The 13494-nt window shown below is 39.8% G+C and overlaps 1 protein-coding gene across 26 annotated transcripts in view; it reads right to left on the bottom strand.

The window, feature by feature from the left end:
- NRXN3 (neurexin 3) overlaps positions 1 to 13494 on the bottom strand; it is a 1022200-nt gene that overhangs the window by 141049 nt on the left and 867657 nt on the right. The window lies entirely within an intron of this gene.

Here is a 13494-nt window from a genome sequence, read left to right on the forward strand (position 1 = left end):
GTGTAACAGCAAGGATGCAAATCCAGTGCAGACGAGCAGCACTAAAATGTATCATACAGGAAGCCAATACATTTGCTAGTCATCCATACCATAAAATTGGCAATAGCTTTGTCAACTGTCTCGATAGAAAAATCAAAGAAACAAAACCAGAAAGCCGACGGCCATCTTGTACCCAAATATAGCCTCTCCAAAACAAAGCCGAGGTACACTAAAGGCACAAGAGACATTTTGCTACTGTTATTACCTTATATATCTGCTTGGTGGGCAGAGGACTCCATCCTTCAGGGTTGTTGCCTTGACTGACTTCGCTACATTCACCTTAGCAAATCTCAGCAATAAGAAAGAAATCTCTTCTCTTGTACTTGAGGGTCACCTCCGATTCCCCTCCTGGATTTACTCCTGTCTCCTGGTATCAACAGACCTTTTCTTTAAAAACCCCATGTCTTCCAGTTTGTCACAGAAGCCTTTGTTGATTCCTGCTCTATCTTCCACTTCACAGTTTACTCACACCAATATAGTCATCCCAAGTTCCTTATATCTCCAATACCCTTCTTTTGGGGATTTTTTTTCCCCCTAACACCACCCCCCCTAGTCCTCAGACTACAACACTGTTATTAGGAAAGGAAAGCAAACAGTCCTGTAGCTGAAGAGGTCATTAACAAATTTGGACCATACTTAAACTATTTGAAAGTTAGCACTGTAACAGTAAGCACCCTGGTTTTTTCCCTCTCATTATAATGATAAAATTTAGACTCTACTAAATGCTGGATAGCAACAGTCTCATGTACAGTCACACTGCTATGCTTTCAATGGACTTCCCTGCAAGATATCAATATCTTTTTTTCACTGGAATGCAGAGTGAGTGCATTGCTGCTCCCAGTCAATGCATGAACTCAGATACCATTTGAAAATAATCAACCTTTCTTCTCTTGTAGTACACCCAAAATAAGTGACTTTTCAGTGAACAAAGAGTTATTTTAGGTAAAACCACTGGTGGCACAGCTTCATCACTAGTTTGACATATGAAGTGATCTCCCAGCACTGTTTCAGTGAATATTTTGCTGGCAACCATATAATTATCTTTATCTGCATAGTAATTAGTGAAGAACAAGTGAGTAATTTTTGCTCAAAGACTCAAAAAATGTCTACTGACCAAGTAACTTGGCTACCGTCTCCATGTGGTTTTCCGAGGTGCTGCCTCATAACTGACCTCCCGAGCAACCTCTCTTGCAGCTTTTCAATCACCATCAATACATTGATCTTCTTTTGCAAACTGTGGCTGCTGCAAGAAGAGTCCACCTTGGTGAAGGCACAACATGAGCAGGTAAGATGAAGAGCTGCGCCTTGTCTACTGGAACAGATCTCCACCACCACAGAAGAGGAAGGGATTAAGAGGTATTCAGCAGGGTGAACGCCACACACCTTTAAGCCCAACAGGCTTAACGAAGGAGGCAGAGATAAAAACTTGCAAGTGGGGAAAGGGATGGTGGGAGGTTTAGCTAATCTCCTCTGCAGAAGGAGAAAAATGTTTCTCATCTCTCCTTTGAGGAAAAGGAGATAGAGCCTTTCACCATTCCTTTTCCTCAGGCTTCAAGGAAAAACCCTATTTAAAGGGCTAGTGATAACCCATGGATAAGAGAACAAACTGGGAAAGAGATAAGATTCTGGAAGCGGAGGACTGCAAACAACCAGTGGCCCTTCGTCTGCTGGAGAGAGAAGGGAAATGAGCAAACTGGTGCCCTCCCCATCCCGAGCAGATTGCCAACCGCTCCCACAGCCAAGGGAACAGCACCCTTCTAAAAACAGTCTAACACGTTGTTGCAACTGAGAAATTCAAAAACTTCTCTAAAAAAAAAAAAAAAATCACGGGCCTGACTGAAGGCCTACTCGAGCTCTCTTCAGTCCCCCCCGTGGGCAGAGCTCCCTGTGACTCTTGAACATGAGTTTTGCAAAAGCACAACTTCATGCCTGATTTTGATAGTCTTATTTGGGCTGAGTAGGAGCTTGTCATAAAAATGGTTCTCTTCGAATTACCAGGACCAAACACAATATAACACAACACGACGCAAGCAGGGCTACTGAAGCCAAACTGCACACACAGGCTTCAAGATATAGTTTATTCATGATATTTTAAATCTCCAAGGCACCAGACACTACAAAAAAAAGCAACAATTAGTTTAGGCATTCCTGGATAAAAAAAAAAAAAAAAAAAAAAAGGTACAGCAAACCACAAAGAAAATTCTACAGCAAAGAACAGTGACCATGGACACAGGGGGCAAATCCAGGATTTCTTTTCAAGATCTTACCAATTCCGGTTTCCTACACTACACCACCTAATTAAAAGCAGCTTTTACCAAGACCTACCTTCCTTCTAAATCTGAAAGACAAGCTTTACCGTTAAACTTTAATACTTCCTGATGGATGTGACCTTTTATTCCTTTCCCCACATATTCAGCTAGTAGATTTTCTTTCCAAGTTACCAAACACAGGTATTAACTAGATTGGTAAGTATGTGACAAAGAAAGATTTAGCTTTGAGCCACTATCTGTAACGTTTATTTTGTAGTTAGAGAAAAAAAAAGTCCTAACCATACAGCAAGGGAAAAGCTGAATACAGAGCCACACAGACTATGCAAGTATGCGCTCCAAAAGTGCTCAAGAGAATATTAACAGACAGTAGGCATTTTTTCCCCTCTGTATCAGTATTCAGTAGGTGCCCCAAACATTTTCCATGAAAAAGTGAGCATTAATTAATGTTTTTGAAATCTCCAAGTGACATCATGTGCTGGCACTATATCTTGGAAGACTGAGAACCATTTTATTTATAAATAATGAAGTAAACTCAGCATTCAATCTGTATTTTACTTCTCCCCTTCTTTAATTCATGCTCCTGTGCCAAAAAGGATTTTTAAAGTTCCTCAAGAATTTATCTTTTGCTGATTTGTCCCATAAAATTGCTGCCCTCAAAAGCCACATTACCGTTTCCTCACTTACAGTCCTTCTGGAGATAAACTTCTGCCATGATGTCTCAGACTCAGACAAATAATTATGATCAGATAATGGAATGGTTGTAGATAAATTCTAAGAACAAAACAAAAAAAATTGCAAAGTACTAAAAAGAACATACAAGGTCTCACGTTGACCTCCTAATCTACACCATGTCCTTCCACAGGCTCCTGGCAACTGTTTCTTGTTATATGCACTGTTACCAAAACATTCTGAACATTAATAAATTATATAGGGGCTAATCTACAGCCTGGATCAGAATATCTGTAGTCTATTGCTTGACCTTACACATTATTTCACTTTGGGCAACTTTTTCTTTTACCTTTCTGTGAAACAGATTCTTCATCTGTGACAGAAGGGTGACAGTCGCCTATCTTTCCAAGCTCTACAAGCCCTGTAAATCCAGGTATATTTTACTTAAACATTGATGACATTCTGACAATCCCAAACCTTTCAGCCCTGAAAAGCAACTACAATCCATGAGGAGTAGGTCATAAGCTTTTCTCAGCTTCTGCTTTCAGCTCCTCCAAAACCCATTCCTTTCCTCTGAAGGGACCTCGGGAACATTTCTGAAGTCTCATATTTTTGCAGGTATGACTTTTTCTTTTGTTTCCCTCCACCCAAGGAGAACTAGAGCCTTTGTTCTTTCCATGCTGTGCCTTTGTATTTTGAAGGCATCTGTCTTTCTGTAGCAGACCAGGTGGAAAGAAAAGCAAATGGAGGCGGCAGTGATTTGTAAGATGAGCAGTTGGGTGGGCTCTGAAATGGACTTTACCTGTGAGTCTTCTTTTTCGTAATCTAAAATTCAAATCATCCAGACTGAAAGTATATAGCTGTTCCCTGTGTGCAGAAAACATTTAATTTCAAAAACCAAGACAGAGAACCCCAGGCAACAGGACAAATCCTGTCCTCAGCTGCCTTGATACAAATCAATAGCAATTTTGTAGAAGAAACTCAATTCCTAGTGATGCAAATGGAAGCAGAGCTTATCACAGTGTCTTTATGTTGTTTTGTTTCTTTTTCTGAAACTAAATGTAAAAGGAAAAATAAAGCATTTATAAAACATAACTGAAATCCAACTAGAATCCCAGGATAACTCTGTTTCCTCATAGTCATTTTACTTCATCATTTTTTAATAGTCACTACCGTGCAGACTGCCTCCTCCTCCTCCCGGTTCCAACATGACTAGACATCAGCCCAAACCTGGCAGACAATACTCCTAGTTACCGCTTCCTGAAAATCACTGCTGATATTGCTGCTCTCATTTGAAAGTGATACAAGCTCTTTCGGTAACACAACAAGCCATTTCGCACTGTAGGAAGGCTTTATGAACTTCTTTTTTCCCCCAGAAATGCCACACACATACACTTCAACTCTGCTACCCTCTAAATTTAGGAAAATTGCTTTGTTTTCTTATAATTCCAAGCACTGCTCTTCCTGGAATGGCTTACTTGTACTTAGGCTCCTCAGACCTGCAGTCGATGTTTTTAAAAGAAAGAGGTTAAACTTTTATTTCTCCCTCTTTGGAATTTTTTCCACTTTAAGTCTTTCTTTGCTTTATTTTCTTTGGGGTTTTGGGTTTTGTTTGTTTGTTTGTCTGGTTGCTTTTTATTTTTGCTTTGCCTCAAATGTGATACTGGATGTTACTCCAGCTGTCAGTTTGCTCACGTTCTGCAGTTTGGGGGACATTCTGTAATTACTACAACATCAAATCACTTTATGTGAACTTTGACTGTAAATAGAAACTTGGAAAGTTCTTTTACTGATTAGAGAAGTAGTAAAAACCAGCACTATGCTTAGAGGACCCTTCTGAGTTGCAACTAGAACTAAACACATGGCTGGACAGGTGTTTCTAGTATAGGTATATCAATAATTTTAAGAAGGGGAACTATTAGAACCTGTATTCAGCACAGAGTATATACAGTTACTTCTACTCCTTTCTGTGTGGTCATATTTAATGCCATTTTTAATACCACTGGGAGGTAAATCTGAAATCAGAATTCAACATATACAAAACACTAGAGGTGGGTAAAGGAAGAGCTTACTGGATGAAGTCTTGCTTTATCCAAATAATGACAGCAGGGAAGGCGTGCTCAAGAACCAGTACAGCCGCCCCAGCAAATGTAATAATCAACAAAAGCAGAAAATATAAAAATCAACAAAAAGAAATGACAGGCACTGAAGCTCACATAACTTGGAAGGTTTTGATCAGTGTTCCAACACTTTACAGTTATCTTGAAACAATAAGAAAAAAATATTAAGGTGAACAGAAGCAAACAGTCTCAGCTAATTTTGGTCAGATTTCACGGCTGTGATAAGGAACAGTAGGTTGTTTTTTGTTATATACTGCTTGTTACTGCTTCTTTAAGGTGTTGAACCAGATCTACTAAATGCCAGTTATAAACCTATTTATCAGAGAGAACAATACACACAGAGGACAAAATAAATAGAAATTATTACCCTTTGGGGCCATGGTTTTTAAAAGAAGCAATTCTCACAGATACATAATTTATAAGGATAAAAGGACAATTGTTATAATCTAGCCTCCTCTAAAATTTTATATGAGGCCATATATCTTGTCTGAATTGATTCTTTGTTGAACTGTAGGATATATTTTAGAACAACACCTATTTGTTATTTGAACGTTTACAGCTGAGGAAAGAAGCCTTGGAGTCACTGCAGTCGCTTCTTTGATGAGACTGGCTCAGTGTTGAACATGGTCAAAAAGGCAAGTGGAATGTCAAGAATTATAATGAAAAGGGACAGTGTACAAAAGGAAAATCTCTTACAAGTTAATGGTGCACCTTTGACTTTAATTCTTGAACACAGTACACAGATCTGTACAGGCCGTCTCAAAAAGAAAAAGAGAAAATATAAAAGGTTTAAAAAAGTACCACACTTGAAACTGTATATATAAACCCATAAAAAATAGAGATGATTCACTCAAAGAACTATAAATATGTAATGAAATCCTTTGGTAGTAAAGTTTAAGCAAAGAAAGTACATTTTGAGACAGTACATGACTGAATTGCACAACTTTGTCACAGGATGTTTTGGATGCCTAAGGTACATTCAGAAATGGACAAATTCATGGGAGGAAAGTCAATCAGCAGCCACTGACTACAACAATGTGAATATAACCTTCCCGCTTGTCAGTCCCTTAAAAGCAGATCACCACTGTTTCTTCTAACTTTTACTTCCTATATTGAAAAACCATCTAGCACCACACTTATATAAATGCTTTGTAAGACTGTGATCAAATAAAAATTTTCTTGAAGGTTTTTACTGATTCTTACCTGTTTTATAAAGTAGTGAAATACTGAAACTGGCAAAGACTAATGAGAATCTAATCTTTTTCATTGAAGGCTTAGAAAGGGTAGTTTAGATAAACATCTGTCATAGCCAGGCTGCTGTATTCAGTCCTGCTTCAGAGCAAGAAAATGCTAGAGCCGATGACTTAAGGTTCCAGCTTCATCTTTCTGTGGCTGCAAATTCTCCCTGCTGCTTTACAGAGCATAAATGAAAACCACTCAGCTCTCTGAGATTCTAACTTGAAAGCAGGTTTTCCAATCCTTCATTTAATCTTCCTCATGCCCCCCAAACTCCTTTGGTTTACTAATACTTTCCTTCAAATGTAAACACCAGAAATGTTTAACTTTAGTTTACAAAAATTAGACAACCGCTTTGGTTTTTATGTTTGAAGGCCACATTGTATCTTTTGGCCACAATCTTACCATGGGGCTCACATCTGAGGCTTATTCACCACACTCAACAGCCTTATTCAGGAGTGCTCTCTGGGAGTGTCCCTTGTATTGAAAGATGACCTCTACATTTTGTTTTGAGACACGTTATATTGTTTAGCTCCAGTAAAATGTATACTAATTTCCTTGTTAAGAGCTTTCCAAACTGCCCTTCATTTTTTGCCACTTGACTGTCTATGTGGGACACAGACTATTAGATAATACTTTTTTAATGGCCCGTACCAGTGCTACTGAAGTACATTTTATTCTTTCCTGTTCTTGAAGATTTTTTTATTTTTTTTACTAAACACCCTTGCAATATCACACATATACTGAGTTACCAGTGGGATGTGAAATTGCAGTTCTCTTGCTTTACTTGTACATTACCTCCTTCTCTCCCTTCATCCTTCTTTTTTTTTCTTTCTTTTTTTTCTTTCTTTTTTTTTTCCTTTTGTCTAATAAAAGTTTCTTTTACAAACAAAACTATCCTGAAGACAAGCCAAAAAAAATGGATAAGAGGCTCAATCCTGTGAATTCTACCAAGGTCAGGAATGATTAATTAAGTACTACATCACACGCAAGATATTTCAGCCCAAGAAGAGCGTGTGCGAGATGCAGAAGCTGCTTGTTTTTTCAGCCCAGATACCCTGCACCTGATAAGAGCTTTATGTATCACTGCAGGTTTTTAGGTAACGTTAATATACAATATAAACAGAATTAGACTTAGGAGTTAAGTTGGCAACAGAAGGTTCTGTATTTCATGTAAGGTAATACCATCACTACAGTTTAAGACCTTTCAAATTTTAACTCACTCATAGAGGTAGTCAAGCCTGGTTAGGCTACATGGCTGAAAGACAGAAAAGATTTCTTTTCTGCTTTTACTGCTGCTCTGCTGTACCTTGAACAAGCCACTTTGGTTCCTCTCCCTCTGTTTCGTCTTTTTATACTATGAAGCCACAGGCTTACCAAAGAGCATATTCATATGCTATCTACCACAGTTGGGCCCTGGTATCTTCTGGGGCATTCAGATGTTGTTGCAGTACAAATAATATCAAGCAGAATATCCTGATCTACAGTATCATCATTACCGTGACCAGACTTCTACTAAACTCACCCTAAACCAGTTTCCTCAAAATCTGGGGAATGCTGTGGCACATCTAGTTGCTCTTACTTAAATCTGACACCTGCTGAGCAAAGTCTAGTAATCAGCAATATTCAGCAGTCTTAAAAGGAGAGGCTTGCTTATGTGCTACTCTGCACTGCCCAATTAAATCTTTCCTTCCCATGTCCTAGGAAATACATGGCCAGTCAATTACCAGGCAGTAAAATGTTACAAGAAATACATGCAGGTGTGTTTAGGCTACACGATTTGTAGAAAACAGTTGTTATGCAGCTGGTGAAGCTCCAGCCGTGGGGCTGTTAATCCCTCTCATGTACGGATATCATAACATAAGTAAAGAAACAGAAATCAGCAGCATGCTGAAAAGGGGTATTTCAGAGGGAAACAAAGTGAATTAAGAAAGCGATACCTGTCCATTGGTTCACTAGCAAATCCATTAGTCAGATGGTTAATTTGTTCCTCAGCTCATGATACATATCATGAAAAGCTGCTCTATCTGATGGTGTGAACTCCCAACCATAATTAGGATTAAACATTCTGATGGGGCCTTTTCAGAATATTAATAGTATATCCTGGAAAGTTTTGTGAAATGATACTTTTCGATAAGATTCTGCACCAGGGAAGAAATAGGAACCGTTCTGAATGTTGGTGCCAGCTTCTGTTTTTCTGCAGGACCGATCCAATGCATAGCATGTGCTGCATTTTGAATGTAAAGCATCCCCAAGCTGCTGCACTCCTCCTGCATTACAGAAGTTGGCTGACTAAAAGCAGGCCTCTACATTTCTTTTTTAAGTACTGACACGTAACTCACTCTTCAGACAAAAATGTGACCAGCTGCTGAAATATCACATCTATTCAATACACAACTGCAGTAGCAAGTCAGATTTTAGTAGGGCACAAGAACAAGCAACTTGCTCAGAAGAGTAAGCCTTCCTGGAGGAAGTATCTCCATCCACCTCAGAACACCTCCCTTGGAGCCTTAATCCACTAGGTGACATTGCCAACAGTTCACAGTGACAGAAGCTAAAGTGGCAGTTACACTGAGGGGGGATGGCGGGTGCCCCCGCCACTGCTCAGTTGCTGCCCTTCTCAGCCGGGCGGGGGAATGTAGTGCCAGGCCCGTGGGCTGAGCCAGGTGCCGGGAAAGATCATTAAATAATCATGGGAAAACAGATACAACTTGGGGAAATTAGTTTGATTTATTACCAGGATAATAAGAAAGAAGAGCAAATCTTAAACCACCTTCCCCCCACTTCATTCCTGGGCGCAGCCTCCCTCCCACGGAGGGCCAGAGCTGGCTCCGGCTGGGAGCCACTGGTCTGGGCCCCGTGAGGCCCAGGGCACAAAATAGGGCATCAAAGATCTGATACCTACAGGCAGCGTGGAATAAACCCCGTTCCTTCACTACTAGCTTCCTTATCAAGAGCACTGGTACGATTATGAGGTGTCTGTGGGCTGAAGGCACAGCATATATCACACGGTAACAGCCATCAGGGCCGTCTGTCTCAATCCATAACCCACAGAAAAACAAGCACTTGTCAAGAAGATGGCATGAAAGAAGGACACTGCTGTCTGACAGGAAAGGTGATCACAAACACCAACTGGCCACCATCCAGTTAACCCCAGCACAGTAGATATACAAGTGCAAGGGCTGAAAAGGCTTTGGACATAATGAATCCGTTTAAATATGGTTTTGCCTAGAGTATACTTGTTTGTAAACTCTCTTCTACCCTTAATAATAAACAGTACTGTAGGGTTTCAGAGTGTTCAAAAAAATACACGCTGAAGAATATATGACTAAGCACTATATATTACTATATTGTTCTTTTTCAGTGTGGTTTTTTCATGGAATTCTAAAAGAATTTAATGCATCCAGGGTCTATGTTCTACGTTCCTTTTGAAATCTATGAAGCAGCTTTCACAAACTCTATATAATATCATCAGCATATTGTAAACAAAGTAGTCAGTCTTTACAAGACAAGCAAGAGGTCTGAGGTGAGGTTCAACAGGACTCTCCCATCAAACAAGGTAATGAGGAAAAGATCAGTACATGCAAACACAAACAATGCCTGGATTCAATAACAGCTTCTTTCTAGCTTTTCAAAGCTTGTGGTTTTTTGGTTTTTTTAAACTGCAGATTTTTAATTTTTTTTTTTAAGCATGTATAATGTGGCTTTTGAGATATGGCTGGGCTCCAGCAGGAGGCTTTTCCAATCCTGAATCAAAGAGTTTTCCTAAGATTTTATATGGAAGTAGAAAATACAGATTACAGTATACATGACCATTAATAGTATATGAACATTGCAGTATAAGAAACCTACATTTCTAAATGAAAATACGCCAAAATAATACACTTCTCTGCAGATTTTACTAAATTTCTATGACAGAGCACTACTTGGTAAGGAACAGTAGAATATTAGACAGCAATGGAAAAAAGAGAAGCACATAGTGCTTTTGGACACACAGCTCACAAAGGAGGCCACCAGTACCATTTGCATATTGGAAAACAGAGCCAAAGAGAAATTACCTGCCAAAATTTGCCGGAACCAGGAGAAGTTACAGGAACAAAGCAAATAATTAAAAAGTCCTTTAATTCATAGGGCAGTAGCTTGTCATTTATGCTACCTTGACTTTCCTGCCAAAGAACCTTTCAAACATTCATGTTTTACATATGCTTAGGTACAGTAACTAAATAAATTCACATAGAATCTTCCCATTTTCCTTGACAGCCTTTATATCTAGTTCAATGCATGTTTTCCCACGACAGACTACCAGGGGATCTCTGACTAGTATTTCTGTGGTGCCCATTTCTAGGCCCTTCAGCCTCAGCACCTCTACACCCAGAATAGCACTTGGCCCCTCCAATCCCAAAGAGCATTTTTATGTTCACCTTCACCAGAAGTTGTTCATCTTCACCAAAAGTCAAAAGGCTGCATCTGAACCTTGTTGGAAACAAGCACCTTACACCAAGGCTGAATTTTCCTACAGAGAAAATATGAGAATTTTACTGAATCAAGATGAGCCACTGGGAAAAAGTTATGAGTTGGCTATTCACATATTTGTTTTGTGTTGTGGAATTTGCTTACTGTAAAGCTGCCTGGCAAAGCAGTAGCCAGAGACCCTTGCCAAGTTTGCATTACGTTAGTCAGATCAGAACTCCTGATGTCAAATTAAAACTTGACTGTTGAGAATGGAAGTCATACAGAAAGCTGAAGTACTTCCAGGACTAATTTTTTGGCATAGTAGGTGTGGGAAGGAATAGAAAGTAAGGAAATTAATGTCACTGTTTCAGTTTCTATACCTCTGATATCTTCTCCTCTGTATCTTCTAAAAAAAAAAAAAATAATTATGAGATGTGAAAGGACAAATGATATATCAAAGGAAACTGTTTTCTTAGGATTTTGCTGAGAGCCTAATCCTACTGCAATCCCAGCTGCCCTTAGAGGATGAGGGTGCTCTAGCTTCTCTAACACTTTAAATGAGTGGGAGAGAAACACGGGTGAATTAAGCATGAGGGTGAACTCCTTGGCTCAGCTTCCCTCTCTGTACGGCCACTCACTCATTCTGTGGGAAGAAGCTACGTTTCATCAGGCCTTCAGGAAGAGGCAAAAGGACCTCTTTACACACAACCCTCTATTTGTAAATCGTTGTAGCTACCGTTAGGAGCACTTGGATAAAGGCAGCTCAGGGTTTAGAGACCAGTACAGAAACAGCCCTAAGATGTCTATTCCATGATCAGAGCAGATTTTTTGTGAGGAAACTGAAAGACAGTGGATTTTAGAGCTACATGACTGTTGGGATTTAGACTGTACTCTTTGTGCTTACACACTGGAAGGAAAAGTTTTCTTCCTTTGCCCAGCACTCCGTGATACGGCGACACTCAGTAAACATTACCCAAATAGAAGAATGGAGTCCCTCTCCTCATTCATTATTTTGTCAGCATGCTGTCGAAATTAATAGGTCAAACCTTGACATTTGTATTCAAGAGAAAGCCCTACAGACAACCAGATGTGAAAGAGAATTTAGCTTGATACTGTATGTTCAGCACAAAATATCACAGCCTTTAGAAATCAAATTTTAAAGAGCTGCTATTTTGTTCAGGGAAATAACAGAAAGATGTGCTTCATCTCATCTTTTTGCAATGATATGACTATAGCCCCAGCTCCCCAGATTTTCTGCTTCCTACACAATTTACTCACCTGACTAGCTGATTGGGAGAGTCAATTAAATTGTAACAGGTTGATGGTGTGAAATACAAACTGAAGGAGAGATAAGGGTGATGGATGCCTGTGGCCAGCTATTCAGGCTGTTTGTGGCTCTTCTTTGTGCAGCTGGAGGACAGTATTGGCAGCATATGGGATAGGAGTTTGGGCTTGGAAGGCAGATACAGCAGACTACTGCTAAAAGGAATTAAAACCAAAGCAGCATGGTGGCTAGCAAGCCAACTTGATGGATTGAACTGTCAACCACCTTCCTAGTTTCTGCACCTCTGCACCCTACTCAGATCTCTAGGATCACACCTCCATTCGTACTGCTTGCCTTTTACCTCTGCCTGCAAAGAGAAAGCCAAGAAGCCTTAGCTAGAAAGGGGCTAAAGCCAATAACCATTCTGGCAGACGCATCCAGGCAGCAGGTGGTCAGTTGGTGAGGCTGGCATGGATGAAAGTCTCATAAAATGCTACGAATACTACTTGTCCCTTGAAAACCTTACCACAGCCTGGATAACTAAATGCTTGAGAAAAGGGTCATTTGGGCACTTCGGTTAGTGGGACACACAGAAGAATAAGGTGATGGAGCTGGTCAGCAGCTGTCCTTAGAGCAAGACTCTTGCTACAGCTTCAACAGTAAGGCATATAGGAGTATGGCATCCCAAGCCTTCGTGAATAACAGGATACCCTGTACATGACAGAGTCACCTGGCCACTGCTGCCACTGAAGCCAAGGTCTTAATCTTTTGCACTAGCTGTGACCTAGGCTCCTGTGGGGTTACAAGTTTATTGCCATTTCTTTTTCTCCTGAACAGATTTAACACTAATCTTGGATAACCTTTCTTTCATATAGTTCTCCTTTTTGTCATATCAGAGTTTGGACTTGTTTCTTCTCCCAGTAGATTCCCTGTTTCATTTGTCATGGCATCTTTCATCCTCTTCATTTAAGAAGACCTGAACATTGTAACAGGAAGGGTCTTCTGTAAAGTGTGGTAAAATCTCAAGAATTATTTCACTGGACAGTTTGTGATCTATCTTCTGAACGTTTATATCAGAGGAGGAGAAGCTGGTTTTAGTTAATAAGCAACTACTAACTAGATCATTAAAAATTACCTGCTTTCTCAACCTTACTGATGGACCTACCTATGTCCATGCATGTTAGTGTAAATAGCCACATCCTTTCAATGTCTCTGCTGTACCTTTGCTATGGATAGACTATGGCCTTCAAGAACATTTTGAAGGGCAACTATCAGCCAGCTCAGTAGAAATTTTAATGCTGCCAGTTTAAAAATAAATGCATAAGAAATTATGTAACAGTGAAAACAGAGCCATTCACCTTTTAGAGCATTGGATTTCACAGACAAAGAAATGCACCTGAGGGCAATACACATCTTCAGGATTCAAAAGCTTATTCTGCAAATT

The sequence above is a fragment of the Falco biarmicus genome, chromosome 7 (assembly GCF_023638135.1).
Source record: "Falco biarmicus isolate bFalBia1 chromosome 7, bFalBia1.pri, whole genome shotgun sequence".
NCBI classification, from domain to species: Eukaryota; Metazoa; Chordata; class Aves; order Falconiformes; family Falconidae; genus Falco; species Falco biarmicus.